The following is a 19525-nucleotide window of genomic DNA, read 5'->3' on the forward strand; positions in this document are numbered from 1 at the left end:
CATATTATCACAAACTAATTTTATCCCTAATATTTCATCCCTTTCATCGGTAAACCATTCATGTGAACAGTAAGTTTCCTTCACCAGAATAAACACCTCCCCTCCCTTTTTATCTCCTCAGTCTCTACGATAGACTGTGTACCCTTCTGGAAATACTTCTCTATTACCCACCCCTTCTTTCAACCACGATTCCACTCCTATCACCACATCAGTCTCATAAGATTCCATCAATGTACCGAATTTTAATTGTTTATTTACTACACTTTGACAGTTTACCAAGAGCAATCTCAGACCCCCTTCCTCCCTAAAACTTGACTGTTGCAATTGGGTAACTTGAAATTCCTTACTATCCTGAGTTTCTTGTTCTAGTTGACTGAGCCAGCTTGAAGTACAGCTGGCTCTTTCTACTAGTTTTCCTGGTCAGTATTATAACTCAAGGGAGTTGCCTGTTTTACAGTACATATCTTAAGATTAATAAAATCTAGAACAATATTTGCTATCTTTCGTTTACCTGAATTGTTTAGATGGAGGCCATGTTTTGTATAACAGTATCTCTCAAAACTGCTGCATTCAATAACCTGAGTATTCCAAAAATGTTTACAAATTTTAACAATATCTGTATTGACCTTGTCCACTTCAATGTTCACACACGAGTCTCTACTCAAATCATGCCTGTGGGGCACGTTCACTACAAAGACGTTAGTGTGGGTCAGCTTCCCTAGTGTATGTTTAAGTTGTGATCTTACATTCTTGGCGTCGTCGTGAGCTATGTCATTCGTCCCACCGATGATAAGCACTGCATCGCCGCTCCCGAAGTTCCTAGTTGCTGCTTCTACGTTTTCCAGAACACTGCTGATAGAAACTCCTGGATATATTTCTCCAGTTGCTGCTATATTCTCGTCGTTAATCACTCCCGCAATTCCCCTTCCTTGGCTATCACCAAACACAGCTACCTTCGCTGATTTAGGCCTAACTGGGTCTTGAATCTGAATTCTAGGACTAAATTTTAAACTCGGCACGGCAACGGCCAGAGTCTGAAACTCCAGGACATTGCCCTTTAGGCGGTAGAGGTGGGATCCCTCACCTGAATCCAAGGGAAAAACCGACCTTGGAGGGTAAACAGATAAAGAAGAAGAAGTAACGCTGAACACGTTGTAACGTATCTAGTAGATGAAGTGGTGCGAATAAATTCACGCCCATTATGAAACAAATGTTCTTTCATTTCTAGGATCGTAGTATGTAAGTGCAAATGGTTTCTAGAGGACCCGCTGCAATCGCTGTTGGTGATTAAGATGCCAGATACCATACCACCTGGACTACATTTACAAAATAAAAACATGCGCCTCAACCCAGGATCGACCCCTCGACCTCCTGCATGCTAACCCAAAACTCTATCCACTGCACCAACTGTACAGCACAGCTAACATGTGCTGACAGAGGTAGTTTCTCCATATGTGGTTACAGTGTTGCCAGATTGCCACTCTTCAATGACCTTTTTCTCCCGGATATACTCGCAGGACAAACTTTTGTGAGAGACATTTTTTTATTGCTGGCATGTGAGGAGTTGCACTGCGATGCCCGAGTGCGCAAATTTTGCTTCACCCTATATATTGCTATTTGATAAGTTGTATTTTGCTCAATTGATTCGTTGGCTGATGATGACGCGCAATGAGTGTCGAAACTAGTACCAATCTTCTTTAAACGTTATGTGATATATACTCACATCAATAAACATTCATTGTATTGAAAAGATGGACCTTTAACATTTTCATTTTACTGTAATCCCAGTTCAATATGGAACAAAATGAAGTTTCTAACTTTCAAATAGTAATGCAACTCTGCAATCGGCATGCCCCAGTCCGTATGGGAAAGGATTCCAGAGCTCCTAAACCATGGATAGATGACAAAATTCGTCACTTAATGGCTAAATGAGACACTGCTCACAGATGACACAAACACTACCCAACAGAAGTGAACCACCAGACTTGAAAAACACTGCGTAATAAAACAAACCTCTAAAATTCAAAATGCTAGACTACTTTATGCCCATAACTTGATTAGACCTGATGTACGCCCTGCAATGATGTGGAAATCTATGAAATATTTTGGCATCAGTAAACAGAAATCTAACGAAGAACTAAATGTTAGTGTAGATGAGTTAAACAACAATTTCACCTCACCAATGGGAATTAATCTGGTTGTGAAAGAGAAAACAATTAATGCATATGATAATATGCCATCTCTTCACAGGGATAAATTTTACATTAGTCATGTCACACTGCAAGAAGTGATTGACTAAATAAAAAGCAAAAGCTTTGCCATGAAATGCTCCATCACATGATTTATTCATTGGTGAATATCTTTAATTATTCACTGCAACAGGTGACTTATCCAGAAATATGCAAAATGGGCATAGTTTGCCCGCTTCCGAAAATAAGACTGGTAAAGGACATCAGTGACTATCACCCGATTAGCATCTTATGTATATTGTCAAAAGCTTCAGAATTCATAATTCACAAGCAAATTACCAACTATCTTACTCAACACAACCTCCTCGATATCCATCAGTCCAGCTTTAGACCAAGACACAGCACTTGCAGTTCATTAACACATGTGACTGATGACATAAGGCAAGCTATGGACAAAAAACAGCTGACAGTTCTAGCATTATTAAAGCTTTCAACATTGTTTATAGAGACATATGTATATCCAAATTAAATAGTTTAAACTTCTCCACGAGTGCACTCCAGTGGATCAGTTCCTATCTCACCAGCCGCCGGCAGTGTGTACTTAATAAAAACAATGAATATTCAAATTGGCATACAGTTGACGTAGGAGTACAACAAGGATCTGTACCGGGGCTGCTAGTTTTCTCTTTATGTCTGATCTTAGAGGATCGAATCAAGAAGGGCAAGCCCACATACATGGCATTCGTAGATCTAGAAAGAAAGAGAATAGAAGCTTTTGAAATGTGGTGTTACAGAAGAATGGAAAAACAAGTTGAAGCTGAGTTGGGAGAAGATCAATTTGGCTTCAGAAAAAATGTAGGAACACGTGAAGCAATCCTGACTTTACGTCTGATCTTAGAGGATCGAATCAAGAAGGGCAAGCCCACGTACATGGCATTCGTAGATCTAGAAAAGGCATTCGATAATGTTGATTGGACCAAGCTATTTAATATTTAGAAGGTGACTGGGATCAGATACTGAGAACGAAGGGTTATCTACAATCTGTATAAAAATCAGTCTGCAGTGATAAGAATCGAGGGCTTTGAAAAAGAAGCAGCAATCCAGAAAGGAGTGAGGCAAGGCTGCAGTTTATCCCCTCTCCTTTTCAATGTTTACATACAACAGGCAGTAAAGGAAATCAAAGAGAAATTTGGAAAGGGAATCACAGTCCAAGGAGAGGAAATCAAAACCTTGAGATTTGCCGATGATATTGTTATCTCAGACTGCAGAAGATCTCGACAAGTTGCTGAATGGTATGGATGAAGTCTTGGGTAAGGAGTACAAGATGAAAATAAATAAGTCCAAAACAAAAGTAATGGAGTGCAGTCGAACGAAGGCAGGTGATGTAGGAAATATTAGATTAGGAAACGAAGTCTTAAAGGAAGTAGATGAATATTGTTACTTGGGTAGTAAAATAACTAACGATGGCAGAAGTAAGGAGGACATAAAATGCAGACTAGCACAAGCAAGGAAGAGCTTTCTTAAGAAAAGAAATTTGCTCACTTCAAACATTGATATCGGAATTAGAAAGATGTTTCTGAAGACTTTCGTGTGGAGCGTGGCATTGTATGGAAGTGAAACATGGACGATAACTAGCTCAGAAAGAAAGAGAATAGAAGCTTTTGAAATGTGGTGTTACAGAAGAATGCTGAAGGTGAGATGGATAGATCGAATCACGAATGAAGAGATACTGAATCAAATTGGTGAGAGGAGATCGATTTGGCTAAATTTGACGAGAAGAAGAGATAGAATGATAGGACACATCTTAAGACACTCAGGACTTGTTCAGTTGGTTTTTGAAGGAAGTGTAGGTGGTAAGAACGGTAGGGGAAGACCAAGGTATGAATATGACAAGCAGATTAGAGCAGATGTAGGATGCAATAGTTACGTAGAAATGAAAAGGTTAGCACAGGATAGGGTGGCATGAAGGGCTGCATCAAACCAGTCTATGGACTGATGACTCAAACAACAACATGTAAATGGCATAGCTTCTGGATTAAAACACTGTAAATACCACTTATATGCAGGTAACTTACAGATATATATACATTACACAGTAAACCAGAAAACCTATACCGGTACTCAGAAACACTTCACCTGAATGAAGACTTGATGACCATAGATATATAGGCCAAAAATCATGGATTAAAATTAAACCCATCAAAATTCCAGGCAATAATTATTGGTTACCCTAAATTACTTTGCAAACTCAATCGAAGTGTGTTACCACAGCTGTCCATAAGTGGTACTTCCATACAGAATAGCCAAAACATAAGGAATCTTGGTATAATATTTGACAACATCTGTCCTGGTCTGCCCAAAGTCTATCTGTGTGTGGAAAAATATACGGAATGCTACACTGTCACAGTAAATTCAAATTCACTTTCCCTTTTAAACTAAAGAAAATTCTTGTTGAATAACTTGCATTGACTTATTTTGATTATTGCGATATAGTCTACAACAACCTAGAAGTAGAATGAGGAAGGAAATTACAGTTTGCTCAGAATGCTTGTGTAAGATTTATCTGTGGACTTGGTTTCGCTGACCATGTTACACTGTCGTACACACGGCTTGAGTGGCTTCGCCTGCAAGACCGACACACACTTCATACTCTTTGCTTTTTGCATAATATTCTTAAAACTTCTCAACCAGCCTATCTCCGTGATTGCATCGAACTCCTCTCCACAGACCATAACAAAAATACCCGTTCCTGCAGCACCATGTGTTTATCCCTTTCTGTACACAAAACAACAATCTACATGAAATCATTCACCATTACCACAATAGAATCTCTTACCAGTGGATGTCAGAAGCATGACCAGCAGCTCAGCTTTTAAACATACCTGTGTCAAAATCATGCATGAATAATCAAGTTTTGACCTGAAAATACCTCTTCTTCATTATTTCCCTCTTCCTTTCACATATCTTCTTCTTTTTCTTCTATTACTTAATAATCCTTCTCTTCACCTCTCAATTGAAGGTGATATCTCGGTATATTGTAGATATTTATATATTTTTGAAACTTTCTCTTAAGTAGTATTTATAGTACTCATTATTCATACAGTATATTTTTAATGTACTCTACGTACGATGTGTATTATATAGACGATATGATTTGTTTGTTTTACATGTGATTACTTTTATTAATACTATTACTGCTATTATTGTTAATATTGTTTTCATATTATTGTCATCAGTAGTTATTATTAACAGTGTTCTAGGTGAAGACTGGTTATGTGCAAGAAAGGTAGTACATCCCTAACTTTGCCAGAATAAATGAAACATACTATTATTATTTCCGTATGCAGTGTCGATAACATCCCTGGAGGGAGATCATCTTTAAGCTGCATTACTGCGGCAACATAGAAGGAGATAAAGTGGGGGCAATCACACAACCTTGCATAACTCCTGATTTACTGTCATATGTTTGTACATCAAACTGAAGATAGTGATTAATTTAGATCAAAAGCCATACAAAGCCAAGATCTTCCATAAAGCTTCACATTGCCTTCATAAGATCGATGAAGGCAATGTACAGAGGTTTATTTTGTTCTCTGCATTTTTCCTGCAGCTGCCATGCTGTGAAGATCATAACTGTGGCACTTTTAGATGGTCTAAAGCCACACTGGCGCTGGGAATCCATTTCCTCAACAAGGGACTGAGCAATTAACTTACACAAAATATTAGTGATATTGCCTGATAGTTATTGCAGTTTACTTGATCTCCTTTCTTGAACACGTGAACTACTAGGCTAATTCTAAAATCAGGAGGGATTTCTTCAGTGTTCCAAATTTTAAGAACTAGTTCATATAAATGCCTTACAGGTTCTTCAAAATAAAATATGAATTGCTTCTTGATTCATGAACGTATGATCCTGCTTAAAGAAAAATTGCTCAGTACAGAGCATTAACTCTGACTGGTACTGGTGTTAAATTATGTCTCTTGTACTAAGAAGTTTAGACATCACTACAGTAGAATATCATAACTAAACTGTGAACTTACCCAAACCATCAATTAATATTAATTTATGAAACTGTTCATATTTCCTATGTATTATACAGCCACAAAATTAATTGAAAAATTTGTTACTGTGATATTTTCATGCAACTGAAAAACTCACAGTTAGAACCCTGTGTTGACAAAGAAACTACAACACTATGGTGTCCATGGTGTCAGTGTCAATTTACATCTACTAACTTCTTACTTACAACAGTGTGTTGAAGTAAATTATGAAATAGATAATGAGGTATTTAAAAAGAAGTTAGATCTCCCTTTGAAATCACAAATAGCAATGTATTGCAACGTACTATTTTGTGATCTGTTCTCTATCTCATGTATGTTATTGAAATGCCAAAACTTTTAAACTCCAACATTTTATCCTACGCAGTTGATACATCTGTTATTACTTGAGAAAAAGATAGGGAATCGATCATTAGAAAACCTTAATGCATCCCTAAAACATATCAACAGATTTTTCACTTCCAATTTCCTTATGGTGAATCCTAACAAAATTAATGTGGTGAACTTTGATTTTAAAAGGGATTGCAATGATGATATAAGTATTTAGCTAAATAGCACATACCTTCAAACAAAGGATTTTACTAAATTCCTAGGTATTATTCTAGATAGTCACATATCTTGGAAGAATCTTGTTAACTATATCAGTAAAAAGTTAACTTCTGGAATATTTTTATTATTTAGGCTATAAAAAATTGTAGATACAAATGTATCTAAGGATCGTCTTTCAAATTCTGAATCAAAGTAGTTGCAAACATTCTTTCATAACTCATGATATTATGATACTTTCTCCCATATAAATCTATAAATCTGTTCTCTTTATTAAGCACAACAAAACATTGACAATAAACAGTGAGGTCCACATTATAACACAAGAATTAGGAATGATTACCACATGAGTTTCCACCGCACTAAGAAGGGTATGTTACTCTATAACAAACTGCCTAAGGATATAAAAAATTCTGGATGGTAAACATTTTCTAACGTCATTAAAGATCTCTTAATTAACAAGTACCTGTATTCTATAAATGTAAATCAGAATGTGTAGTTTTCATTCATATGTAAATGAGAACATATGATTTTTGTTGTATATAAGGTAAAGCTTGATGTTGTCTGACAACTGTAAAGTTCTACAGACAACAAATAAAAATTGAATTGAATTAAATTGAATCTTTAAAAAGAATTTGATTTGCAAACTATTGTGGTTGCAGTATCCCATTTATTTTTTAAATATTAATTGTTTATAACACCTGCAGTCTTCTGTGTAGTTTTTAACAGTTAAAACCATTACCATTAGTCACTCACCAAGGTAAGGAAAGTATGATACTCACAGAATGTTTGACACTGCTATTTCACACAACAGACTCAGACTGTCATGAATCTTAATTGAGAAGCAAAACTGGCTTATTTTGCTTGTCCTTCATCAAGGGTATAACCCACACCACCTACTCTACTGAATACATTCCTTATGGCACAGATTCTGAATTGTGACTTTTACAATGAAACAAAATCTGAGGCTTCATATTAAACCACCTACTTCTCCAGTCTACTGCCATGACATCACTATCAATGCACTGCCAGCTAACTTCTTAAGCTACATCTTATGATAGTAGTTACATGAGAAACATCCATTCAAATAAAATGTAATTCCCAGTTATTGCCTGTTAGCTATTAATTATAACTATAAACTCATTGTAATATTTGAGGTGATTATAGACAGTGACTAGAGTTTTTTTTTTTTTCCTTCTGTCATAATGATATATGACAAATTTAAACAAGTAGCCTATATTTAATATTTTGCCAGATGTATTTCACTCTTAACAAATACTATTACCTATGTCTTAGGTTATAATTACATAATATTTACATTTACTGCTAGTTATTTCTGCCATTCTTAAAAATCATGAGAATTTAATTAGGAAGTTAAAAGTACCTGCACAACCTACACATCTGAATAAATACATTACAACACAAAATGTGAGGAGTACCTTTTCTTTTTTTTACTATAATAATAATAATAATAATAATAATAATAATAATAATAATAATATTGTCCATGAGCTTTTTTTACAGTTTTTGGAGACAGCAAGATGCCAGAATTTTCAGAATTTTGTCCCATGAGAGCTCTTTAACATACCAGTAAATCTACCAGCACGAGGCTGACATATCACAGCACCTTCAAATACCACCGACCTGAACTGGAATGGAACCTGCCATTTTGAGCTCAGGAGGCCAGCACTCCACTGCCTGAGCTACCCAGCTCGGTACTTTAAAAAAAATCTCTGGCCAGGTGTTGAACTGTAGTCGGTTGGCCAGCAAAGCAGTCAGCTTCCTCTAGGTATGGAGGGGATTAGTTAATGACCTAATAATAATTATTTATTCATTTCTTATTAAAGATTTTAGCCAATTATAGACTGCTTAGAACCTATGACTATGGTATAGTATTTTTCTTTTTTCTTTTCTTCCCAGAACTTTTTCTTCATACATTGGCTGATCACCTTTCTCTGTTCCTCTGATAACACTCTCTAAGGTTGACGTCAAATTTTCAAAAGCTTAAAATCCAAAGTGATCTGTCGCTAGAAGGCCACCCCTGTTGGTTGTGATGTCATCTGTGATTTTCAGTCTTTGTATATCTCATCGTATCTCTTCCAGCCAACAGGTGGTGTGTTTTAGTTTGGAGATATAATAAAAAATCCTCTTAATTAGCCTGTCCAAGCAAGTAGCCACATTGTTTAGCTCATGTAGCTATCAGCTTGCATTCGGTAGAGAGTAGGGTTGAACCCCACTGTCAGCAGCCCTGAAGATGGTTTTCTATAGATTTTCACACCAGGTAAGTGCTGGAGCCACAGTCACGTCCTTCTTAATCCTAGTCCTTTGTTATCCAATTGTCATGATAATACCTATCTGTGTCAGTGCTGCATAAAGCAAAATTGTAAAATAAAAAAAATTAAATTAATCTGTGAAGGTGAGCATAAAATTGTAGTATTTGTCTTTTAATTGTAATTTTCTCTATATTGTGGTAGAGGTCTTCAATTTTCTCTTTGTACAAATATCTTTATTCTTTTGGAGTCCCAAACTTTTCCTCAGTATTTTCCTTACTTCAGGTGATATTTGCATTTACTGCTAGTTACTGCTGGCATTATTAAAAGTAATGAGACTTTAATAAGGAAATTAAAGGTACCTGCATAACCTACTCCTCTGAATAATAATAATAATAATAATAATAATAATAATAATAATAATAATAATAATAATAATAATAATAATAATAATAATAATAATAATAATAATAATAATAATAATAATAATAATAATAATAATAATAATAATAATAATAATAATAATAATAATAATAATCATCATCATCATCATAATCATCATCATCATCATCGTCATCATCATCACATTGCCTCAGCTACCATGTGCAGGCATTTTTATTTGTCACCATCTAGGTTGCCTGCACATCAGTTTCAACATTCCATTTTTCTGTACCAGGTGCCAGATCTTTCTTGGATATCTATGGCTGAGTTATAATGTTTTTGTTGTCTCCCCCCTCCCCCCCCCAGGTAAATATCAAATATGGCACCACAGTTCGTTTACATGCCAACATCGTACAGCGTGGAGAGTTAAAAAATCCAAGAGAAGACTTATTGAAAGAAGTGCCTAAAGCAGAATGAGCTTTGAGCATCAGTTCACTGACTGCAGAAAGTGAAGTATATGGTCCAGCATTGACAAACACTTCCTATATAGTTCTGGGAATATTTGATGTTTAACGATAAGGTACTCATATTTCCAATTCATACCATCCAATTTCCCACAGAGAAGCAGATGACAATAAGCACAGTCTTCAACTAATATTGTTAAATAGGCCTATACACTACTGCACCTATCCTTAATGTCCTTGAAATGCAAATAATGTTCAAACTGAATGTTACAAACAAGCCAATGAAAATACTGTGAATGTGAGATTCAATCCGTAAATCACAAGCTTATGGAACAGAGAGCTTGCTTATTGCATTCATTGTGGGAATTTGTCGCATGCTAATCTAGTGAAGCACTCTCAAAATATTCAAATTATATTTTCTCAAAATTGGGTGATAGTTGCTCCTTACAATTTGAACTGGTGAAAGTTCTTGCCATGGCCTGCTTGTATAATGAAAATGGATCAGATTGGTGGGACATGTTGGTAAGGTCTCTTGTAAGGCATAAGGAACAAAATATCTTATAAATTGTAAGTTATGTACAGTAAGCTGATAACTGCATCCATTATTATTCTATAAAGAAAGGTAAGGCATATTGAAATGTCTTCCTGGAAGGGAGGGGCGAGCAAATACATATTGCCAAGGAAAGCTTAGTCATTTTTGAGTGTAGTGCCTGTAAACTTCACCATTTAAAAATATATGTAGGTATTCAAGAAACCTATAAGCATAGCATCAGACGTAATAAGGACAATGATGTAAAAGAAAAGTCAGAAATAGTTGTTTTTAGTCTGTAAATCAAATTTTCTCTCTCTCTCTCTCTCTCTCTCTCTTCTATTAATGGCTACCATTAGCAATTCCATTACTTTCTAACACTACTGTGTTCCTAAATGACAAAAATTTTGTTACCAAGAAGAAACCATAAGCTTGACTACAGAATTTTAAGTTCATGAACTGTTACTAATTCCTTGCATTTCAATAATCCAACTATTGAGATTTTTTAATAATAAAATAAGTTGTGTGACTTTAAAGTCATAAGGGATGAAATAATATTAAACAGCAATGTTGAAGATGTTTGGCATCCAAGCTCTGAAAAATCTCAATTAAATTTTTATATAATTGTAAATGATTAAACTTGAACAGTGCCGTACATTTTAGAATTGAGGTGATGCTGACTGAATGTTTGCTTTACCATAAATAATTTTTATCTTTTGTTGAGTAGGTACTACACCTCAATGCCCTATTGAAAATGAATTGTCTGAGACACAATTAGAAAGAAAGCAGAAACTAGACAATATTTATGACGTATGAAACTGCTCAAAGTTCAATATCTCTAAAGAAATTGGCACTGAAATTTATTCCTTTCATTGTAAATACTCTGAGGTTTACTGTCATGTTTGATGTGTGTATATGAACTAATTTCCATTTGCAGAAACTCTTACTTTCCAGAACTTGCCTCTTGGCAAACTCTTTTCTTCATGCCTGGTGCCCTTGGTTCAGCCCACTGACAATCTGACCTACTCACTAGCTCATTAACTCGTTAAACAATTGGACTGTCTGTAGGCAGGGGATATCTGCTCTGTGTAGCAATCCTCACATACAATAGAGGCACTGATATCGGAGTTTATAAAACATTAACCGAGAAAACTGAAAATGATCTAGAATTCTGTGTAAAGTAAAGTTGTGACCATGTATAAATGGTTTACAGAAGTATATTGTTCTCTTTTTATTACCAATATCCAAATCCATTAAAGTGTCATAATTGTGTAGCTCGATCATCAGTTGTGAATTTGGCGATTCAATCATTTACAGGTTATGTATTCACCTCACAGTTCATGTTGTTACAGAGCTCAAATGATCCTACTGTTATCAACTGCCTATCAAAGGATAAAAATGTCCAACTTCACTGAAGAAATTGGCATTGAAATGTGTTCTTTCATCGTAAATAAGTTGAGGTTTACTCTCATATTTGAAGTGCGTATATGAAAACATACCACTTTTCAAACGATAAATTTCAATAAGTTATGGAATATTATGGTGCATGCAATCAGTTTGTATATTCCAGATAAGGTCACCTTCAGTAACATCAATAATATTATCAAAATATATTTTATATGTTTGAACAAAAATTCTGTTAATTGTCCTATTACATTACAAGCTTTAAAAATACAGCTGTAAATGCCTGCTAATATTTTATTATTATTCACTCCTCCACCATGGTGCTACAGCACTGATGGGCACTGGTCTACCAAGTGACCGCTGCTCAACCCAAACCATCAAATAGCTTCTCATATTGTTCTTGTATATGCTGAGTGGGCATCAAGTCAGCCCAGAGATCCAAGTAAAAATCCCTGACTTGGCCAGAAATTGAATCTGGGGCCATAGGTAACAGACAGATTTGCCACCCATAGACCATGTGGCTGACATTATTCTTCATCATGTGGAAAATAAAATGGTAGGAAAGATCCATAATACAAAATCCAGGAGCAATGCATAAAAATTCAATGCTAATATCCATTACATAACAAGGATAAGAAATAACAAAGAATGATAACAACTTCACAACCAATCAATCATCAGTGATCTGCATTTAGGGCTACCACCCAGGTGGCAGATTCCGTATCAATTGTTCACTTTATATTTACAGTTGTTTACCTAGCTTTTTCTTAAATACCTTCAACGAACTTGGAAATTTATCGAACATTTCCCTTAATAATTCACTCCAATCCCTTATTCCTTGTCCTATAAATGAATATTTCCCCCAATCTGTCCTCTTGAATTCCAACTTTATCTTCATATTATGATCTTTCCTACTTTTAAAAGCTCTACTCAAGCTTATTTTCTAATGTCATTCTACGCCAACTCACCACTGACAGCTCGAAACATACCATATAGTCAAGTATCTCATCTCCTTACTCCCAAGTCTTCCCAGCCCAAAGTTTGCAATATTTTTGCAACACTACTCCTTTGCTGGAAATTACCCTGAACAAATCATGCTGCTTTCCTTTTAATTTTTTCCAGTTCTCAAATCAAGTAGTCCTAGTGAGGGTCCCATACACTGGAGCCACACTCTAACTGCAGTCTTACCAGAGACTTACATGCCGTTTCCTTTACATCCTTACTATAACCTTCAAAAGTTATCATAACCATGTGAAGAGATCTTTACCTTTCTTAATTACTTCATTAATATGAATACCCCAATGAAGATCATTTCTTATATTAACACCTAGGTACTTAAATTGTTCCCCATGAGGTACCATCACCCCATCAACACAATAATTAAAACTGAGAGGATTTTCCTCTTGGTGAAACTTATAACTTGACTTTCCATCCCATTTACAATCATGCCATTGTCTGTTGTCCTTACTATATTGTTTAAGTCCCCCTTTAGTCACTCACAATCCTGCAACTCATTTACTACTCTATACAGTATAATATCATCCATAAATATCCTTATCTGTGATTCCAGTTCTTTACTCATATCATTTATGTATATATATATAAAATATAAAGGTCCAATAACACTGCCCTGTGGGACACCCCTCTTAATCATTCCCAGATCAGATAACGCTTCACCTACTCTAATTCTCTGAGTTCTGTTTTCTAGAAATGTAGCCACCTATTCAACCACTCTTTTGCCTAGTCCAATAGCCCTCGTTTTGTCAGTAATCTCCCATGATCTACCCTATCAGAAGCCTTGGATTGGTCAATAGCGATACAGTAGACCTCCTGAATCTAAAATATCTGCTATATCTTGCTGGAATCTTACAAGTTCAGCTTCATTTTTATAGCAAACAATGAACTAAATAGGTGCACTTTCAAACAGTTCTATTCAACCAACATACCCAACTTCCTGGGGCAAAATCACTTTATGAAATGGAAAGGAATGAACAAGTGACAGATAGAATATATTTCTGTACAGTGTGTTAAGAAACAACATGAATAAGGTATATGAGCATTAGAAGTTTGGTCATACTGATAAATAATATGAAAAAATAATTTGGTATCTCACGCTGTTGTAATTTTATCATGTGCTAAAGTTAGCCAATCAGATTGCTTTGCTAGCAAATTGAAATGGGCTTTGCAAGGCGGGATTGATAAATCTGCTCTTGGCTTAAGACCGGCTTGGGAAATCACCATCAAACATAAACACATCATGGGTTTCAGCCAGTGTTGTTGTAGCGTACATGCTGTGGCGCGATGCTGTCACCTCAGAGGTCTGTGTTCAAATCCATCCCTCGGCAAAGTTTTCTTGTTCGATTGGTGCTCTTAAGCCGGTCGTAAGCCATGTGCAGATTTAGCCACACTACCTTCCAGAGCCCATTTGAATTTTCCAGTGAAGCAATCTGATTGGCTAACTTTAGCACAGGATAAAATGACAGAACAGCACAAGATATATAATTTTTTTCAAATAATTTATCAATATGAGCAGTCTTCTAACATTCATATACCCAGTTCACATTGTTTCTGACCACTCTGTATATTAATTATTTTAACCATTGTGGTCACCTTGTATGTTGTCGACACCTTGTTACACTAACGAATGTGAAAAAATGGTTTTTCATTTTTGACTCTTTCGAGTGCTATTTTGTGTCACACATATCATGGCAAATTGTTGAATCTTCAGCTGTTAGTGAGGGGGTACAATGAACCCTTGAACTTTGACAAATATAAGGTGGTCATGGTAATTTACTGGTCTCACCAAGTGACCCTGCTATAGCACTGGAATAGATCATAGAGCCAGCGACTCATTGTCAAGTGTTGGACGGCTGGAAATAGCCTGACACCCTGGGAGGGCCAACAGCTTTGGATGGAAGAGCCTTCTTAGGAGTGTGATGGTCCCACAGAGGAGGAAATACCTCTGAAACCCATCAGGTTGAGTCTATACCCCCAGGTTAAGATTTGTTCTCCAGGTTAGGAGTGTCATAAAACATTGCCCCAAAATCAACAAACCTGGCCAAAGGCTGGAAATTGTCCAGGATTGAATATGATTATAGTAATCAAGGTAAAGTAGCAGATCTGTCATATTTGTAACTTTGTGTTGCTATTTTAATTTGATTTTGACAAGTGATAAAGTAACAAATGTGCCACGTTCACATATTTGTTGTCATTGCTTTGCTTTAGAGTACAACGGTCTTGCTGAAAACTAACCAATGTACCACATTAGATATTTTGTGATTATGCAGGTCATTAATGAAAACTAGCAAACACGTTGTTGAATTTCTCGGAAATTATACATGCCAATGAATCTTTCTCCGATATTTCTACTTTGAATGTTCAGTGGATTGTTTCTTGAAAATGCTCTGGATATTTTTATAAATACAGTAATTCACAATGAAGAATCAAGTTAATTAATTTTTTTAACTGGAGATTTGAACATTTGAATCTACCCACATCTGGCAGATGCGATAAATCTATTTAAAAAGAACAATGAGGGACTTCTTCTTTTTTGCCCTTATCTTGCTTTGCCAAAGGACCCTCTGTTTTGCATGCGTCTCCGCTTCTGTCAATCAAGGGCAACACGTCTTCTTTCATCCGATCAAGCCACCGCTTCGTACATTCCCCAAGGGGCCAATGTTCATCTGGATTGACTTTTTTTTTTAATGAAGCCCTATTTTCCAGCGATGACTCAGTTAATGTAACATTTCAGTTCTCCAGTCCTCAAACGCTAAATATAATGACTACAACCCTATAGCACATCTGGAAAAAAAACACACTTTTAAACAAGGATTCTTTGTTGTAGTTGTTATATTTAGTGTTTGACGGACCTGAGAACTTAAAGGTACATCATCTGGATTGAGGTGCAATGCTGTCTTGGTGACTGATTGCTCATCATTTTGGATGACATGGTTCTATCAGCATAAACAAGCCTCTCAGATTTTCTTGGCTATGGGTGTAACTCTCATCATCATTCGGACATTACTGTGTTTGATACAATCACATCGCATCAGACCAAGTGCCTAGCAGAGCATACACATCTTCATGATGTGTAGTGCTTGTTCATGCTTATTGGATGCAGGTCAGATTTTCCTGCTATGGTAATAAGAGTAGAATGTACCCCCAGTGGCTCACTGCCAAGGGCTGGGTAGTGGTAAATAACTTAACACCTGAAGGGAACCAACGGCTAAGGGCAGATGAGTTCCTTTAGGAGGGTGATGATCCCTTAGTGGAAGAAATGCCACTAGGATCCATCAGGCAGCTACTGTACTCCAGGTTAGGGGCGACCACCCATTAAATTTCCAGTGACAGGTAGAGCAACACATTGTTTGGCAAATTTTCTTCATCGCATCAGTTAATCATGCCAGTTCAAAACAATGGCTGACTACAAAATATATTGAATATTTCTTGAAATATTATGCTGTTCATGTTGCACCAACACAGAACGGTTTTTGGCAATGCTGAGAGAGGAAAGAGCTAAAAAATGTCCTACATGTTACTATATAGTATATGGTACAGTACATTAATTAATCCACAAAGCAAAGTTTAGACAGTGGACAATATTATGAGGTATTTTCCGAAATGCCACTAGAAAATTAAAGCCTCTAAAAGTAAAATTATATAGCTAAACCTATAAATGCCCCACACTACCTTACATGAAATATCCTTGAAAGGAAATAGGAAGATGACTGGAGAAGAATCATGTAAAGGTAATCTAAACATGAAACTCAGGCAAAAGTTGTTGATATGTTACATCTGGTCAACACTGCTTTATGGAGTAGAGATCTGGACTGTCAAGACTTCTTCGATGAATAGATTAGAGACATTTGAAATATGGTTACATAGGAGAATGCTCAGAATAGCCTGGACAGATCTTGTAACCGATAAGGACATGTTAAGGACACTAGAGCAGAACAAGAGCTGGCAAACAGCATCAAAGCCAGGAAAACAGCTTATTTAGGCCATGTTCTATAAGGTAGAAAGTGCAGGCTTCTATACCTGATATTACAAGGCAAGCAAGGAGCTGGTAGACCACTGACTTTATGGCTCCAAAACATCAAAGACTGGACTTGCATCAACAACACCAAACAATTTTTCAGTTAGCTAGAGAAAGGGGTGCTTTCTCCAGGGTGATTGCCAATGTCTGGGGGACCCAGTATGACACTTCAAGAAGAAGAATTGATAGCAATAGGGATTGTAATTGTAGTTTCAGATGGCAAAACTACAGGATAATCGTAGACTCTATAGAAACTTATACATTCCTGTGTGAGAAAAACATTATTTTATGCTGTTCATGTTGCACCAACACAGAACAGTTTTTGGCAATGCTGAGAGAGGAAAGAGCTAAAAGTGAGTGAATGAATGAATAAATATATATTAAATAAATAGACAAATAAATAACTCAGTCATGTCTGTGAGGATATAGCATGTATTCTCATTCTTTCTTTCTGCCCTCTTATCAATCAATCACTGTCACTACTGATCTGCATTTAGGGCAGTCACCCAGATGGCAGATTCCCTATTGGTAGTTTTCCTAGCCTTTCCTTAAATGATTTCAAAGAAATGAGAAATTTATTGAACATCTCCCTTGGTAAGTTATTCCAATCCCTAACTCCCCTTCCTATAAATGAACATTTTCCCCAATTTGTCCTCTTGAATTTCAACTTTGTCTTCATATTGTGATCTTTCCTATTTTTAAAGACGCCACTCAAACTTATTCATCTGCTAATGTCATTCCACGCCATCTCTCCACTGACAGCTTGGAACATACAACTTAGGCATAGAATCTCAAGAATAATTTAATAAAACCACCTATTCATTACTTTCCACATTTAATGTGGTTTGAATCTATATGAATTTATGTAGATTTATCAGGTCAGGTACATGTTTCACCCATTATTTGGACTCAACCTGTTGCTTGAAAATTCCAAGTGCATAACACAATTCAAAAGACAATGGAATAGGAAAGGGCTAGGAATGGGAAGGAGGTGATCGTGGCCTTAATTAAGATACAGCCTCAGCATTAGCCTGGTGTGAAAATGGGAAACCACGGAAAACCATCGTCAAAGCTGTCAATGGTGGGGTTCAAACCCACTATCTCCCAAATACAAGTTAATAGCTAAGTGACCCGAACGGCACACCTACTTGCTCAGTCTTGGTCTCCCATGGGACAAAATACGTTCTTCACAGGCAGCAACAGACTAAATTACCTTTCTGTTTCTGCAACCATTACTGGCAATCTACAAAATATTCACAATGCAATGCAAACATTTGGGAACAGACCTGGCAGTCTTTGATGAATAAGAACATTCAATATTTGAAGAGGTTGTAAGTCACTCTTAAAGTTCACTGGTTGAATAGTATTAAGGTGGTAAGCGTTTTACAAGCATAGTCACTCGAAGCCGAAGATCAACCTCTACATTAACTTTGTTCCTGTACTTTGTTTTCATTTCTGTGAGAGCAGAAAATGCACACTCACACAGGTCTGTTGTCATGAAAAGCATTAAATGCAGCATTTCCTTATGCAGTATTTCTTATCTAGAAATTGTAGAGTGTACAAAGCCATATTCTAAGACAGCCATTCCCAAACTATGGTCCGTGGACCCATGGGGGGCCTTGACAATAAGCCAAGGGGTCTGAAATAATAATGTGAGTTGTAAGTATTTGAACAGTGAAATGTCATTGTACACAAACAATTCATAGACCATTATGCAGACCACTCTTGTATAACCTATATACAGTATATGTAACTTTGTATAAGACTGATGTTTTTGACATGTTGGCATACCCTTGCTCCCTACCATCTTGTAGTGGAATGTCATGTTTTTCAAGAGTTGATCGATTTATAATCAGCTATGGCCTTTCCCATTTTCTGATTGCAACCTCCAAACTCTAAAAATCTCTCACTGATCTTATAAGCCACATTCTTGTTTTCTCTTGTCACAAAGGGTCCTAGAGTTTGCTCTACATGTGATGAGTCAGGTGTTGCATCGACGATTAATGAATAATACTTTGCCTATTGACGTTCACTTAAGAGTGCACGAGTCACATGCTCTTCACAGCACTGAATGACATCATTCTGGAATTGAGCAGAAAGATGGTACTATATGTCAATGCTAAGCCTCTTTCACTTAAAAACACAATCACAACCAAAATACAGATTAAAATCTTCCCTTCTTTGCCAACTTCATTCTTCAAACTTTCATAAAGCAAAGAATCAACCACAGAATTTTTAGTTAAATGGTTCTCCAGACCTTGCCACTCCACATAACATGCTTTATGGTTAACTCTATCTTCATGTGGAGGAAGTTTATCATACAGTCTCTTCCAAATGTATACTCACCTGAAAAGCCTGCAGGAGAACTTAATATGGAAAACTTGCTGAAGATACAGCAAAGGAAGCAAAATAAAACTTTCACCTCGGGACTCCAAACCAGCCAATTCCTAGACATGCATTTGCCCATTTTTAGGGTGCAGTTCAAGACAGAGCAAGGAAATAAATTACTCTCCAGGTCACATGGAAACTGGAACTCTCTAACGAGTGGTTTAGATCCATGAAAAACTATCTCATTAATTAGTCCAGTAGAAAACTGCAGTGTTTCTAATGTCTCAATATCAAAATCAAAAGTCTAGAATGTGTTGCAC

General features: G+C 36.4%; 1 protein-coding gene across 4 annotated transcripts in view; it reads right to left on the minus strand.

Moving 5' to 3' along the window:
* Positions 1–11466, minus strand: part of LOC136860994 (endoplasmic reticulum aminopeptidase 1) — a 188147-nt gene extending 176681 nt beyond the window's left edge. For 2 of the 4 annotated variants that reach the window (XM_067138794.2, XM_067138792.2), the window contains exon 1: positions 11386–11466. The gene's annotated coding sequence lies outside the window, so the exon portion shown is untranslated. Of the gene's footprint in view, positions 1–7576; positions 7751–11385 lie in introns of those variants that run through there. The other 2 variants (XM_067138795.2, XM_067138793.2) reach the window with 1 other exon arrangement.
* Between the last annotated feature and the right edge of the window lie 8059 nt (positions 11467–19525).

The sequence above is a fragment of the Anabrus simplex genome, chromosome 1, assembly GCF_040414725.1.
Source record: "Anabrus simplex isolate iqAnaSimp1 chromosome 1, ASM4041472v1, whole genome shotgun sequence".
Classification (NCBI taxonomy): domain Eukaryota; kingdom Metazoa; phylum Arthropoda; class Insecta; order Orthoptera; family Tettigoniidae; genus Anabrus; species Anabrus simplex.